This window comes from Herpailurus yagouaroundi, unplaced genomic scaffold, assembly GCF_014898765.1.
Source record: "Herpailurus yagouaroundi ecotype Mexico unplaced genomic scaffold, PumYag 139, whole genome shotgun sequence".
Classification (NCBI taxonomy): Eukaryota; Metazoa; Chordata; class Mammalia; order Carnivora; family Felidae; genus Herpailurus; species Herpailurus yagouaroundi.
This window is the reverse complement of record NW_024412394.1, coordinates 23,370,277-23,385,878: the sequence shown is the minus strand read 5'-3', so window position 1 is coordinate 23,385,878 and position 15,602 is coordinate 23,370,277. Positions and strand designations below refer to the sequence as shown.

The 15,602-nt window shown below is 38.5% G+C and overlaps 1 protein-coding gene and 1 pseudogene across 2 annotated transcripts in view; both read right to left on the bottom strand.

Annotated features, from left to right (window-relative positions):
- PRIM2 (DNA primase subunit 2) overlaps positions 1–15,602 on the bottom strand; it is a 338,721-nt gene that overhangs the window by 23,961 nt on the left and 299,158 nt on the right. The window lies entirely within an intron of this gene.
- LOC121029215 (protein S100-A10-like) lies at positions 6,285–6,880 on the bottom strand (annotated as a pseudogene).

The following is a 15,602-nucleotide window of genomic DNA, read 5'->3' as shown; positions in this document are numbered from 1 at the left end:
GAAGCAAATATTAAAATATGATAGGGAAATAGAAACTAATCACTCTAATACTTAGTCCCAAAGGCTCAGTAGTCCCATGTAACTATTTAGAGCACTGTTCTCCAACAGAAATATAATGAATGACATCTATAATTTTAAACTTTCTAACTATAATTAAAAAGGTAGCAACAGGGGTGCCTGGGCCGCTCAGTTGCTTAGGCATCCCACTTTGGCCCAGGTCATGATCCCGCGCTTCATGGATTTAAGCCCCACATTGGACTCTGTGCTGACAGCTCAGAGCCTGGAGCCTGCTTCAGATTCTGTGTCTCCCTCTCTCTCTGCCCCTCCCCGGCATGCACTCTGTCTCTCTGTCCCCCCCAAATAAATAAACATTAAAAAAATAAAAATAAGCATTGCCTGGGTGGCTCAGTTGGTTGAGCATCTGACTTCAGCTCAGGTCATGATTTCATTGTCCGTGCGTTCGAGCCCCACATGAGGCTCTGTACTGACAGCTCAGAGCCTGGATCCTGCTTCAGATTCTTTCTCTTTCTTTCTCTCTCACAAATAAACATTAAAAAAATAAAAATAAAGGTAGAAACAAATGAAATTAATTTTAACTTATTTGAATTAATAGTTTATTGTCATTTTGACATGCAATTAATATAAAATATTTCTGAGATATTTTATAATGCTTTTTCACTTAAATTTTTGAAACCTGGTATATATTTTATCCTTTAAGTGTTATACTAGAGCTGACTCACATTGGCTTCTGAGAATCAATTGTGCATTATGGCTTTCCAAGTCAGGGTTTTGACATCACTTTGGTAGTTTAAAATTGGCCACAACAGAAGTACTTACATTAACAGAAATCAGCAAATGACATAAATCAAGGCTCTCCTACCCGACCCCTCCACTAGCTGGTTTACCAATACACCACTGCCTTCAGTGGTACATCTTGATTTGGACCAGCCACATTTCAAGTGCTAAAAAAATCAATCACAGAGATTCTTGTTTTTAATTTTAAAAAATATTTATTTGTTTTTGAGAGACAGAGACAATAGCATGAGAGTGGGAGGGGCAGAGACAGATGGAGACAGAATCTGAAGCAGGCTCCAACCTCTGAGCTGTTAACACAGAGCCCAATGTTGGGCTTGAACTCACAAGCTATGAGATTGTGACCTGGCCTGAAGTTGGACGTTTAACCGACCGAGCCACCCAGGTGCCCCAATCACAGAGATTCTTGATCAAGATGGTGGAGCAGGAGGATACTGTCTCACCTCATCCCACAAACACACCAAAACTGCAACTACATATAGAACAGCTCTCTCTCTGAAAACAACCTGATGAATAGCAGAACAGCTTTCCACAACTAATGATATAAGAAAAAGTCACATCGAGATGGTTAGGGGAGGCAGAGGCACAGTTTGGTCAGGGCCCACACGTGGGAGGGATATCACCAATGCAAAGGTCTCTGAGGAGTGAGGGGTTCAAGCCCCACTTTGGCTACTCCGGATCTGGGGACCTGCACTGAAAAGACACATCCACATAACTTAGGGCTTTGAAAATCAGTGGGGCTTAACTTTGGGAGAGTCAGGGGGTTACAGGAAAATAAAAGTGTGCACACAAAATCGCTTGCTCCACAAACCCGCAAAGAGGCAGCAATCTGAAAAGCAAGCACTTTGGCCATACATGAACTGGCTAATTTTAGGCATGTGCTAGAGATGAAGGAATCTATAGGAATTTTATCTGGATTGGAAGTGCTGACAGGCACCACTTTTGGTACTCTGATCAACATAGCACTGCTCACCTTGCCCCAGCATTCCCCTACAAACCTGCCCACCCCAACAGATGCACCGCCAAAGTGGCCACCATTCCCATCACACCTCCCAGTGGGTGGTGTCAGCCTGGAAACAACTCCTGCCCCTAGTGGCAGCCCTACCCATCAGTGTGCCTGCAGCAGCCATGACCCACCCTACAACAAGAGGGTACATGCAGCCCACACAGGGTATACCCCTGGTGTTCATGCTTCTGCTGATTGATGGGACTGTGCTTATGGGTCCCAAAAGACACTTTCTACATAAGGCTACTCCTTTAAGAATGGGAGACTCAGCTGTTCTACATTATACACAGTAACAAAACAGAGAATCAGGCAAAATGAAGAGACAGAAGAATATGTTCCAAATAAAAAAAACAAGATTAAACCTTAAAAAAAGAACAACACTGACAACGATGGGGAGATAAGCAATCTACCTGATAGAGTGCAAAGTAATGGTCGTAAGGATGCTCACTGAACCCAAGAATGGATGAACAAAGTGACAATTTCAACAAAGAAAGAAAAAAAAATCAGAGCTAAAGAATATAATAACAAATGAAAAGTAGAGGGAATCAAAAGAAGATTACAGGATGCAGAGTAGATCAGCAACCTTAAAGAGAGTAGAGGAAATTATCTAAACTCAATAGCAAAGAGAAAAAACATTAAAAAAAAAATGAGGATAATTTCAGGGACCTCTGGAACATCAAGTGTACTAATTCACTTATGTACAAAAAGGAAAAGAAAGAAAGGAGCAGAATATTTATTTGAAGAAATAATAGCTGAAAACTTCCCTAATCTGGAGAAGGAAAGACATCCAGGTTCAGGAATCATGGAGAGCCCCAAACAAGATGACGAACCCAGAGGTCTGCATCAAGACACATAATTGTTAAAGTGTCAAAAATTCAAGATAAAGAGAGAATCTTGAAAGCAGCAAGAGGAAAGCAACTAGTTTTATACCGGAAAACCCCCATATGACTATCCACTAATTTTTCAGCAAAAAATGAGCAAGCCAGAAGGAGGTGGCATGATATATTCAAAGGACTAAAAGGAAAAAACCTACAACAAAGAATACTCTATTTGGCAAGGTTATGTTTCATAATTGAAGGAGAGATAGTTTCCCAGACAAACAAAAGTTAAAGGAGTTCATCATCACAAAACCAGCCTTACAATGTTAAAAAGACTCCTTTAGACAGAAAACAAAAGGCTGTAACTAGAAGAAACTTATGAAAGAAAAAAAAAACCTCAATACTCTGGTTTCTCTTCAGATCGAATAAATCTTTCACCTTTTAAAGAAAGAAAGAGAAAGACAGAAAGAAAGAATTTCATTGGTAAAAGCTAACGTATAGAAAAGGTAGTTGATTAACCACTTTATAAAGCTAGGATGAAAGTTAAAAACCAAAAATAGCAAATAAACTATATCTATAACTATTACTTAAGGAAAACACAAAATAAAAAGTTGTAAAGTAGGACTTCAAAAAACATACAACATGGGGGGGTGTGTAATGTTTTTAAAATGCATTTGAACATAAGTAACCATCAACTTAAAACTGCTGATTGTTATATATGAACCTCATGGCAACCACAAACAAAAAACCTATAATAGAACAGTTCCTTGGATCTTCTATCTACTAGATTGGGTGCTGCCCAATTCATCAATCATTGAATAAAGCCAGTAAGATCTTTAAAAATGTACTTAGTTGATATTTGTTCAACAGGCTGATGGCAGGAGTGGAACCCAGAAACTTCTGATGGCTTCGGGAATAAGAAACACGAGAGTTGAGGCCCATGAACCTTTGGGTTCTAGGTCTTTCTCACTGTTTCTGAGGGACATGGGTAAGTTCCTCTTGGTTCTGAGCTCCACTCTCTTTGTGTTGTACGCTCCTGATCTAAATGGCTTTCCAGTCCAGGATTAATGGGTCAATCTAGACTGACAGGAGGCTCTAACAGAGAGCCAGTCCTTAGTCCATGGTTAGTCCACAGTCCCAGTCAAGGGTTTATTTAGCAGGTAGGCTTGAGCTGGCAGACAATTACATCTAAAATCGGAGTTCCTTGCCCTTGGTTCAGTCCATGGTCCCCATTTGCTGCAGTATGATGGTTCAGTCTCTAGTTCCACTTTGGAAACTGCTAGTGGTACATACCTAAGGCCTTTTCTTGGCCAGTCCACAGTACTCTCTCTTTGGTTACTGCTGATATGCACAGTCCATTTCCTTGGTTACTACTGGTTTCTGTTAATGTGCACATGAGGTAAAATGATTAACAGATCTGCTGTTAATGGAAGTCACAGAAGCCAAAGTTGCAAAATTTGTAAGCATGGATCAAGTGCTTAAAAGCTGTATTAGAGTCCTTGCCACCTAACTCTAAGACTCCCATACTAGGATAAACTGATCATGGAATGGGTTAGATTGACACTAGGTCACCTGCCAACCTCAAAAAAAATTCTATGCAACGAGGTACACTGTAAAACACCCCAAATCCCCAACCTAGCGGCATACCCCTTTTCAGGCATTAACTTGGCTCCAAGAAACCGAAGGCCTAATTAAAGAAATGGAATCCTCATATTTAAAAAAAAAAAATGAGTATACTACTATCTGGCACAACTGCTTATTTTATATCTAAAAACTGTGGTCCTAGAAGCTGCACATATCTATAAAAATGGCAAAATCTTATTAAGACAAACTAGAATTAAAACGCCTTTACAGGGAACAAGAAGTGCACTTGAAAGCAAGAGTTCCCAAATCAAACAAATAGGATACCTATTTGAACTGGTATGCAGAAGCCTCCAAAAGGCTGTAAGATTCAAAAACAGCTTCACTGAATGATTCATTATAAAAGGCTAATGAAAAGACTTAAGAGGCACTTACAAGACTAAGGCTGATGTGACTTCTACTACTCCCCTCTATCCTCCTTTACCTGAGTACTCAGAGTCTACTACTAATCTTCTATCTGAACTGCCTTTCCATTCTGAAAAGACTGTCATACAACCATAAGAGAAAGTCCACCAAGTTAGTGACTTTACAGATGCCACCATATTTACTCTTGGAGGGTCCTCATATAGGCCCCTCTCAGAGTTGATAGGACTCTACGAATTCTCTTGCAAATTGCTACAAGTTATTCCATTAAATAGCCAAGAATAAATGAAAATTAAGGGAAAATCATGCCAATATTGGACCTACACTCTGAAACCCACTCAACTCTGGAACCTACAGATGGGATCCTGGGAAAACTGGCAAAAGCCAGTGAAAGGTGAAAAATCTTAACAAAGTCAGCTCTCCTGGATCTCTATCTGTAGTACTCAGCTGAGAGAAGGTAAAATTTCACATTGTCCCTTCCTTTCCAAATCCAGACCCACTGGTTATTGATCCTTTCTCTCTCACAGACAACTATTTCCTTCTCATATGTCTCATTTTGTGTTCTGATGACTTGGCTTGGCATGTCAGTTTAGGGATCCCCCAAATATGGTAAGACAGAAATGATGGTACCACTCCATTTGCAGTTTGGGCTTCACCACATGCAGACCCTGAGGGGAATTGTGAAAGTCTTTCTTCTCTTTCAACTATCTTTGGGAATGGCTCTGGATCTTGGGAGGGTTGTATCCTTTGTACCCTCTTTGGGGACATGTCTTGTATCCATAGAGTTGTTTGATTTTGCCAGAAGTATTTCCTGTTTGTCTGGCTAAAAGCTGACAAGATTTTGAAAGGATTTTTTAAAGTAGCTCTACTGACAGAGATAGGCAAACTGAAAGCTCATATTTAAAGCCCGACAGGAACTTCTAGGCCTTGTCACCTAAGCTACCCAGAGGTAAAGACAAATATCCCAAAAACAGAGCTCTAAATCTAGAATATAGAATTCTTCTGATTTCCATCTTCATTGAAGATATTCTCCTTGATAAAAACAAGCAAACTGAAGATAATGTAGTTGCATGAGTGTGTAAAGCCTTTGAATTCAGGTTGCTACTGACTCACTGAAGAATTAAGAACTGTTCTTTTCATATGAACTGGGTCTTTACCAGGACAGAAAATGCAGCTCTAGAAGCAATTCATAGCCACTTATCCTTTCTGTCAATACCAAAACCCTCAGTCATCTCAGAAGGCTGGTTAAGTACTGTAAAATTCTGAATTCAGGAAACAAAAGCCCTGCTTAGAAGGACATTCATTCTTTCCCTGGGTCCTTGAAATGCAGATGTTCTACTACTATCTTCTCAGTAACTCCTATGTAGGCTATCTCTTCAAAATGCAAACTTCAGGGAGGAATTTTTATCAGAAGATAAAAAAGGGTGGGGAGGACTATTTGAAAACAAAGTCTATGAAAATCTTAAAAGTCTTCTTTACAAATGAATAAAAGCTTTAGGCATCTGAGCAGGTAACCTTAACTTATACCATCTGTCAGAAATATGATCTGGATTCAACTGCTTTTTTATAAACTAGTAACTTTTGCATCATCACACCTGACTCATGGCTAAAATTTTATTTTTATTTTACTATTATTACTTTTCTGAGGAAATAGAAAAGGAATTTGTTTATTGAGGGCAAGAGGATGCAAGCAATATAATAATCAAAAGTTTATCTGGTTTTCACTGACTTTTCTTTCTCTGTTTCTCAAATGGGGGTTAGATTTTATTTGTACATTTTCTGAGAGTCTCAATTTGCTCATGGAATCCTTTACACAGGGGAGGGAGCTGTGGGGCAGATTCCTTAAGAGACCCCGTGGGAGAACTCTCATTGGGTGGGAGTATTGCTCAATGTTGCCTACTTCTTTCCCTTATGCTTCATGTGTACTACAAAATGGTCATTTTATGCAATGGTGAGCCCAGCCATTAGCAAAAAGAAGTTCTGGAAGCCCACTTTGCCATCTTGGGACTGGTTTGGGTCCTTCATTATTTTGTCCACAGCCAGAGGATCTTTTTGATTTTCCAAAAATCCAGGGAACTCCTTTTCCATGAGTACTCTCAGGTCCTCCTTTGTTAAGCAGCCTTTATCCTCAGCAAACTTTGTGAAACATGAACATCATGGTTTCCATGGCATGTTCCATTTAAGATGGGGTTTTTGTGGCTGGGAGCCTTAGCACCAAGTAGGTGTGGGGGGAGCTCATGCCTAGCCTCCACCAGCTCTCACCTCTGCTGAGAACATTCCTATGGCTAAAATTTTAGAACAATAAGGTATTTGTTTGCATCTTTCTATATGTTCATGTGTGTTTATGTATAAATGTTGTAGTTATGTCACATTTTTCTACCTCTGGATGCTACTGCCAGAATTAATTTGTATAACAGCTCTATTCAATTGGCTTAAAGAAAAATAAGTGCCTATAAAATTAAGAATTTCTAGACTCAGAAATACTGAAACCAAACCAAATACTTTCAAATTCATCTGGGTCATCTTCAGTAAACAAAAGCTAGCTTAAGTTTGTTACTCTAATTAAAATAGGTATGTCTTTACAGTCATCAGCATCAAATAATAGTGCATACAAATGACTCTCATTCTACTTGGTTTACTAGTCAATAAGTTCATGTGATATGTTACAAAAAATATGTCAGCAACAACAACAAAAAAAACTTAGCAGGATGTCTAATTTTGATTAACATATTGTGAAATTTTTAAGAGTAATCTAAATACATAAAAAATGATTTAAAGAGAGATAAGTTGGATGAGAGTTTACAGATAAACTTTTTAGCAATGATTATGTCTAACAGGCAAGGAAAGTAAAATAGTTGTTGTAAAGTAACTATAAGCATATGACAAAATCATATATAAAATCAGGATAGAAAAGTAATAGAAAGTTTGTATTAAAAAACTGGGGAAATAAATTTTACATGTGATCCAGCTGGCTATAATTAGAATGGATTTAATTTTTAAAATGAATTTTAAATTCAAAAGTACACTGTTGCACAATTAGAATAGTTTCTTGGACTTTTGGTCTGCTTTAAGCAACTATGAAAGTTTCTTTACCTTTTAAGTAATCTGAATGGTCGGCAAAGATTTTGTGTCTTATGAAAACAATTTACTGTGTTACCTGTTGTCTTTACTAGCTCTGTGATTGCTTAAGAAAACCCAATATTCTCAATATTAAGAGAGCTAAGTTTTGTGCACAACTATGTAACCTTCTGTATATGTCTTTAACATCTACTTTGCTTAAATTGGTAATTAGGTATTATTCCATAATGATCTGTGATCATATTTGGTCAAATGTGCAAACCTTTTGAAGGTTTGATGACTTCCCCAAATCAAATTCTAAACAGTCTTTTTTTACATGAAAGAAGCTTTGAGATTTACCAGAAGGCCCCTGAAAAATATCAGAGGATTTGTCTTTCACCTGGTAAAATGTTAAACTAATTTGGTTATTTGATATGTTCAATTAAGTGGAAAGCATTATCAAATAAGAAGTGATGTTAAAAGTTATTAGGCAATATTTGTATGGATATGAGTTATTCATTATGTATTCTAGAAACTGTATGAAATTCCTAGAAATCTGATACGTCCTGGTATAATGTTATCAGTCATAATTCCAGTCATTTTCTTAAAATGTTGTGTATCACAGAAATAAGCAAATTTTGGGGCGCCTGGGTGGCGCAGTCGGGTAAGCGTCCGACTTCAGCCAGGTCACGATCTCGCGGTCTGTGAGTTCGAGCCCCGCGTCGGGCTCTGGGCTGATGGCTCAGAGCCTGGAGCCTGTTTCCGATTCTGTGTCTCCCTCTCTCTGCCCCTCCCCCGTTCATGCTCTGTCTCTCTCTGTCCCAAAAATAAATAAACGTTGAAAAAAAAAATTAAAAAAAAAAAGAAATAAGCAAATTTCCTGGTAAATTACATTAAAATAAACTCTCATCACATCTTTAGCCACAGGCTTTTTAAGTCTTTTGTCATATGTAGACAATTATTCTTTTACTCTGATGCTTTTGCAAAAGTGAGATTCCAGAAAAAGGACCCTACAAAGGTACTTTTACAAAGTATTGAATCTTGGCTGCATATTTCACAGCTCAAAAAGTCCTCACATGACATCCTGTTCTTTGAAAATAATGGCCCTCTAAATCAAATTGACTAGGGAAAGACGTAGCCTAGATTGAGGTAGACTGCTTCCACCTAAGACATCAGATCAAGAATGTTTCTTTGCAGGGACACCTGGGTGGCTCAGTTGGTTGAGTGTCTGACTTTGGCTCTAGTCATGATCTTATGGTTAGTGAGTTTGAGCACTGCACTGGGCTCTCTGCAGTTAGTGCAGAGCCTGCTTCGAATCCTCTGTCCCCCTCTCTCTCTGTCCCTCCCCAGCACGTGTGTGCATACTTTCCTTCTCAAAAATGAACAAACATTTTAAAAAATTAAAAAAAAAAAAAGGATGTTTCTTTGCATTCCTTCTTTCCTCTGGCCATCCTTTTCCTGAATTCTCTGGCTATAAGTAAGATCAAATTAGTATCTTAATTAGGAACATCTTTTTTACTCTTAAAGATATTGAAGAATCTACTGCTAAAGCAATATATATAGCAATAAAACCTAACAAAAATACCTAGACTCTCTGGCCAAAGTTCCTCTTGATTATCTTTTAGCACAGCAAGGAGATGTTTGTGCTATGGCCTACACCCCTCACTTTACTTGGATTGACACTTCTGGGACAGTTGGGATTCTGCCACAGTAGTTCAATGAAAAAGCCAGATGGCTTAAGAAAGTAACTCCTTCAATGCAGTTTTTCTTTGACTTACTTGATTCGAATTGCTTTGGGTTCTGGGGACCATGGTTCTGATATGAACCCCAAACACTGGGAATTATGTTGCTTTTAATAATCTAGTACTCTCCCTGGTGCACACTGTTCTCTCAAAAGCTTTAAACGCATGTTTACAGCAGCTAACCAGCAAGCAAACGATCCTCTTTAGATAAGCATGTCAGAAAAGGAATGAAGAGAGTGACCAACTTAAAAAACATAAATGCAACATCATGACCCAAGAGTTCCACTAAGAGATTCAGCAAAAAGACAACATGATTGATGAATAACACAAAGATTCAGCAAAAAAGCCCTCAGAACTCCAGAGTGGGAGCTGAGAGTAGTGGTAGTACCTTCAATTTTTATCACATCTCTCAGGCTCAGAGTCTGATCAAAAGAGTGAATTATAAACAAGACACTAGGACCATAAGGAGGTCACTTTTGCTAAGCCCCATCTAACCAAATTGAAACTTGACTTAATTATAGTTTGAGCTCTCGCAGAAATAGCATCTTAAACTAGCTAATCAGGAATCACCTAGTTGGCACCTAATCTGCCTGAAAGACACCTGCCATCCTCTAAAGGAAAGTGACCTTACAATAAGATATCCACTTTTTTGGCCAACTGTAACTTCCCTGTTCCACTCCTTTCTGGCTATAAATGTCTTCAATTTGTACAGTGCCGAGGAACTCATTTCTATTTCCTAGACTGCATGCTGAGTAATTTGTGAATCACTGAATAAGGACATTAAGGGGCTCCTGGGTGGTTCAGTTGTTTAAGCGTCTGACTTCAGGTCAGGTCATGATCTCATGGTTTGTGAGTACAAGCCCCGCGTCTGACTCTGTGCTGATAGCTCAGAGCCTGGAGCCTACTTCAGATTCGGTATCTCCCTCTCTTTCTGCCCCTCCCCCATTTGTGCTCTCTCTCTCTCTCTCTCTCTCTCTCTCTCAAAAATAAACATTAAAAAAAAAAGACATTAACTTTAAAATATATTCAGATGCATTTTTTATAACAATAGCTCAAAAAGCTAAGTGAGATGTAAAGCTTTAAAACCTGAAAACTGTCTTCTCCCATACATTCACTCATTCAAGTTTTACTGAAGTACTATTTTACTAGTCATCGTTATAAGTAATGGAGAGATAAACAAGATGAACATAATACTGCTCTCTTGGGAGTTTATGCTTCAGACAAAAAACAAATAAAAATGAACATTCACCAAATGATGTTGATGTGAAGAAAACAGAATAAGGAGCTATCATAAAGCACTTGGGGTGTCCCCTGAAGTGGTTGCTGACTGAAACCATCCAGTAGGCAGCCTCAACTAGAACTGCCATCCCTACAAAGTGGTTTCTGCAAAGGGGAGAGAGTGTTCAGCACCACCCACCAGCACACCTGAAATAGCTGTGGCCAGACCTCAGAGCCCAGCAAATTAGGGTCCAGCCCTGACCACCTGCATTATTGCAGTAGTTGAAGCCATATATAAAGCTAGTATGAAGGATAAAAGACCAAAGTAGTAAAATCAACTATACCTTCAATGATTAGTTAATACACAAAATAAAAATATGTAAAATATCTTTATACATATCTATATAAAAATGTGGTGGGGGTTAGTAAAAATGTAGTGATTTTAGAATGTATTCAAACTTAAGTGACCATCAATTTAAAACAGACTGGTATATAACAAAGAGTATTATATATGAGCTTCACGGTAACCACAAATTATGATACATGAAAAACAAAGAAAAAGTCCAAATAAAACTGTAAAGAAATTCAACAAATCACAAAAAACAGAGTAAGAAAAGGAACAAAAAAGAACTACAAAAAGTACCAGGAAACAATCAAGAAAATGGCAATAAGTACATACCTATAAATAATTTAAATATAAATGGAAAAAATGTTCAACCAAAAGGCATAGGGTGACTGAAGGGATAAAAAACCAAACACATCTGTTTGCAAACTACAAGAGACTCAATTCAGACCTAAAGACCCATACAGTCTGAAAATGAAAGGATGGAAAAAGGTATTCCATGCATATGGAAACAAAAAGAAACCTAGACAGAAATATCTCTCAGACAAAATATACTTTAAAACAAGGAATGTAACATGAGACAAGGAAGGGAATTACATAATGATAAAGGGATCAATCCAACAAGAGGATATAACAATTCTAAATACCTATGCACCCAACATAGGTGTACCTAAATCCATAAAGCAAAATATTAACAGATACAAAGAGAAAAATAGACAGCAGCATAATAATAGTAGGGAACCTTAACACCCCACTTATGTCACTGGATCAATCATCCAGACAGAAAATCAATAAACAATGGCTATAACACATGAGATCAGAGGGACCTGACATGTGAAAGTTTTTTTAAAAAATAGCAAAACACATATTGTTTTCAGGTATACATAAACATTCTCCAGGACAGATCACATGAAAGGCCATAAAAAACAAGTCTCAGTAAAATCACAAAGACTGAAATCATATCAAGCACCTTTATTCCTAATGCTTTGAAACTAGAAATCATTTACAAGAAAAAAATGGAAAAAAAAAAACTAGTAGAGGCTAAACAACATGATACTAAACAACTAATGAGCCAATAAGAAAAACAAATGAGAAATCTAAAAATACCTGAAGACAAGGGAAAATGCTAACACAAATTTCCAAAAAAAATAGGATGCAAACAAAGCTGTTCAAAAGGGAAGGTTTTTTTTTTTGTTTTGTTTTAATTTTTTTTCAACGTTTATTTATTTTTGGGACAGAGAGAGACAGAGCATGAACGGGGGAGGAGCAGAGAGAGAGGGAGACACAGAATCGGAAACAGGCTCCAGGCTCTGAGCCATCAGCCCAGAGCCTGATGCGGGGCTCGAACTCACGGACCGCGAGATCGTGACCTGGCTGAAGTCGGACGCTTAACTGACTGCGCCACCCAGGCGCCCCTGAAGTTTTTTTTTTTAATGTTTGTTTATTGCTGAGACAGAGACAGAGCACGAGTGGGGGAGGAGCAGAGAGAGAGGGAGACCCAGAATCCGAAGCAGACTCCAGGCTCTGAGCTGTCAGCACACAGGCAGACACGGGGCTTGAACTCACAAACCATGAGATCATGACCTGAGCTGAAGTCGGTCGCTCAACTGACTGAGCCACCGAGGCGCCCCAAAAAGGGAAGTTTTTAATGATAAAAGTCTACCTCAGAAAACAAACAAAATTTCAAATTAACTTTACACCTAAGGGAATGAGGGTGGGGGGAAATGCCTAACACTGGTAGATGGAAGGAAAATAATAAAGGTAAGAGCAATGATAACAGAAATAGGGACTAGAAAACAATAGCAAAGATCAATGAAACTAAGAGCAGATTCTTTTAAAAGAAAAAATCAATAAACTTTTAGCAAGATTCATCAACACAAAGACAGGACTCATAAATAAAACCAGTAATGATGGAAAAGTTATAACCAACACTACAGAATTACAAAAGATTATGAGACTACTATGAAAAATTACATGCCAAAAAATTGGGACAAACTGGAAGAAATGGATAAATTCCTAGAAACATACAAGTTTACAAACACTGAATAAAAAGAAATAGAAAACGTGAGCACACAATTACTGACAATAAAATTGAATCAGGAATCAAAAATTCCCAATAAATAAAACTCCTAGATATGTCATTTGTAAATATCTTTTCCCATTCTGCAGGCTGCCTTTAAATTTTGTCGATTGTTTCCTTCACTGTGCAGAAACTTTTCATCTTGATGAAGTCCCAATAGTTCATTTTTGCTTTTGTGAACTCCCTTAAGTTTATTTTCATTTTTTATTATTTTCTCTATCTCCTGCTCAGCTTGATTGCTCTCCATTACTCTGCCCCAAAGGTAGCTCATCTGCTTTTCTTCTTCCCCTAGCATACTATTTATTCCCTCTGGTGCATTTTTAATTTCAGTTATTGAGTTCTTTATCTCTGATTGGTTCTTTTTGATGTTTTATATCTCTTTGTTAAGGGTCTCACTGAGGTCCTTCACCCTTTTCTCATATCCAGTGAGTATTGTTATGACCATTACTTTATATAATCTCTCAGGCATATTCCTTATCTGTTGGATTTTGGTCACTTGCTGTGATTTTGTTCTGTTCTTTCACTTGGGACATATTCTTCTGTCTCCTCATTTTGTCTAACACCCTATTTCCGTGTGTGAGAAAAGTCAGCCACATCTTTTGTTCTTGAAAGTAGTGGTCTTATGAAGATTTTTTGAGTGCTCTGCAGTGAAATGTTCCTTTTGCACCAGACCTTGTCACTTCACAGGTGTTGTGTGGCTGAGCTGCATTTACTATCTGTCCAGTCATCTGCAATGGCTCTCTGCGTGTTGTGGGCAGGGTTTGGCCCCTGTATTATTGGTGGGCCAGTCTGGGACTGCCTTGGACTTGAATTGAGGCAGACAAGGCATTTGCCAGAGATGAGGTAGCACCACAGCTGGTGGGTTTCTCTGTGTTGTCCTCTGAGATGGCTTTTGTTGGTGGGCGGAGGCTACAGTCAGACTAGATGTATTCCTCTAGCTCACTGGTGGGGCTGCAACTGGACTGGTATGTGTTATCTTTCCCTCGCCCTGGGGTAGGAGTCAGTTTGGAGTGGTATTCCTTTTGGGGCTGCTTGCTCACTGCCAGGCTTGTGGCACTGTTTTGAATGGGTTCTGGCCAAGGGCGTATTGGTGTCCACAGGAGAATGAAGGGTGAAGCATGCTGTTAGCAAGGTAGGTAGTGTGTGTGATGCTGTGCTGGTTCCCACAGGTGTCCCTGTGTTTAGGTTGGAGGGTGGAAAAGGAAAGGGCACCCACTCTTTTAGAAGTCTCCCAATGATCTCTGCCCCGCCAGCACACATTCTGAGATTAGTAAAGAAATATCCCTTCTGTATACCCCTGGCATTTTTCAAACTGTTGCTTCTATGCAGTATATCTATGGGGCTGTTGTGCAGTCTCTAAGGGTGGGGACTCTGTCCTTTCAGGTCTCCCAGAGCTGAGCCTGATTTTTTAAAGTTCCAGGTGTTAATTCCTGATGATTACAAGAACTTGCAAAATTAGGTCCCTCTGGTTTTTCAAAGCCAAATTTTATAAAGATTTTTCTTTCCCAAGTGGGTCCCCCATGCTTGGGGTACCTGGCTTGGGGATATGCTCCTCTTGGCTGTCCATGCCTGAGGTGTCCCTCCCTAATGTGTCTCTGCCCTTCCTCTCCTCTTCAATGTGGCCTCTTCTCTATGTTTATCAGGGAGAGTTTGTTTTACCAATCTTCAGGTCATTTACACTGACAGGGGTGTTATCTCATTGTATCCATGGGACAAGGTGATCATATTAGAGTCTTCCCACACCACTATCTTCCTCTATCAACAATTTTAACAAGAGTTAATACCTTTCCTTTTCAAACTGTTCCAAAAAATTAAGAGAAAGAATGCCTCAAATTCACTCTATGAATTAAGCATCACCCTGAAATCAAACGTATATGAAGACATTAAAAAAAAAATTACAAGCCAATTATCTGTGATGAACATAGATGTTGCAAAAATCCAAATATTACATTCAACAATACATCGAAAAGGTCAAGTGTAATTTATTGTGATCAAGTGTGTGATCAAGTGTGATTTATTCCAGGGACCCAAGGATGGTTCAACATTTGCAAATCAATTAACTTGATAAAACACATTAACAAAATGAAGGAAAAAATCGTATGATCATCTCAATAGATGCAAAAAGCACTGGATAAAATTAAACATCTGTTCATGATAAAAACTCTTAACACAGTACCAAGGAACATACCTCAATATAATGCTGGCCATGTATAACAATGCCCAGCTAACATTTTACTGAACAGTAAAAAGGTAAAAACTTTTTCCTTTAAGATTAAGAACAAGAAAATGATGCCCACTCTTGCTACTTTTACTCAACATGGTACTGAAATTTTAGCCACAGCAATCAGACAAGAAAAGGCAGTATAAGGCATCCATATTAAAAGGAAATAGTAAAACTGTCATTATTCGCAGACGACATGATCTTGAGGTAGAAACACTAAAAACCACCACAAGGCTGTTAGAGGTAATAAATGATTTTAGTTAAGTTGTAGGATACAAAATTAATATACAGAAATTGGAT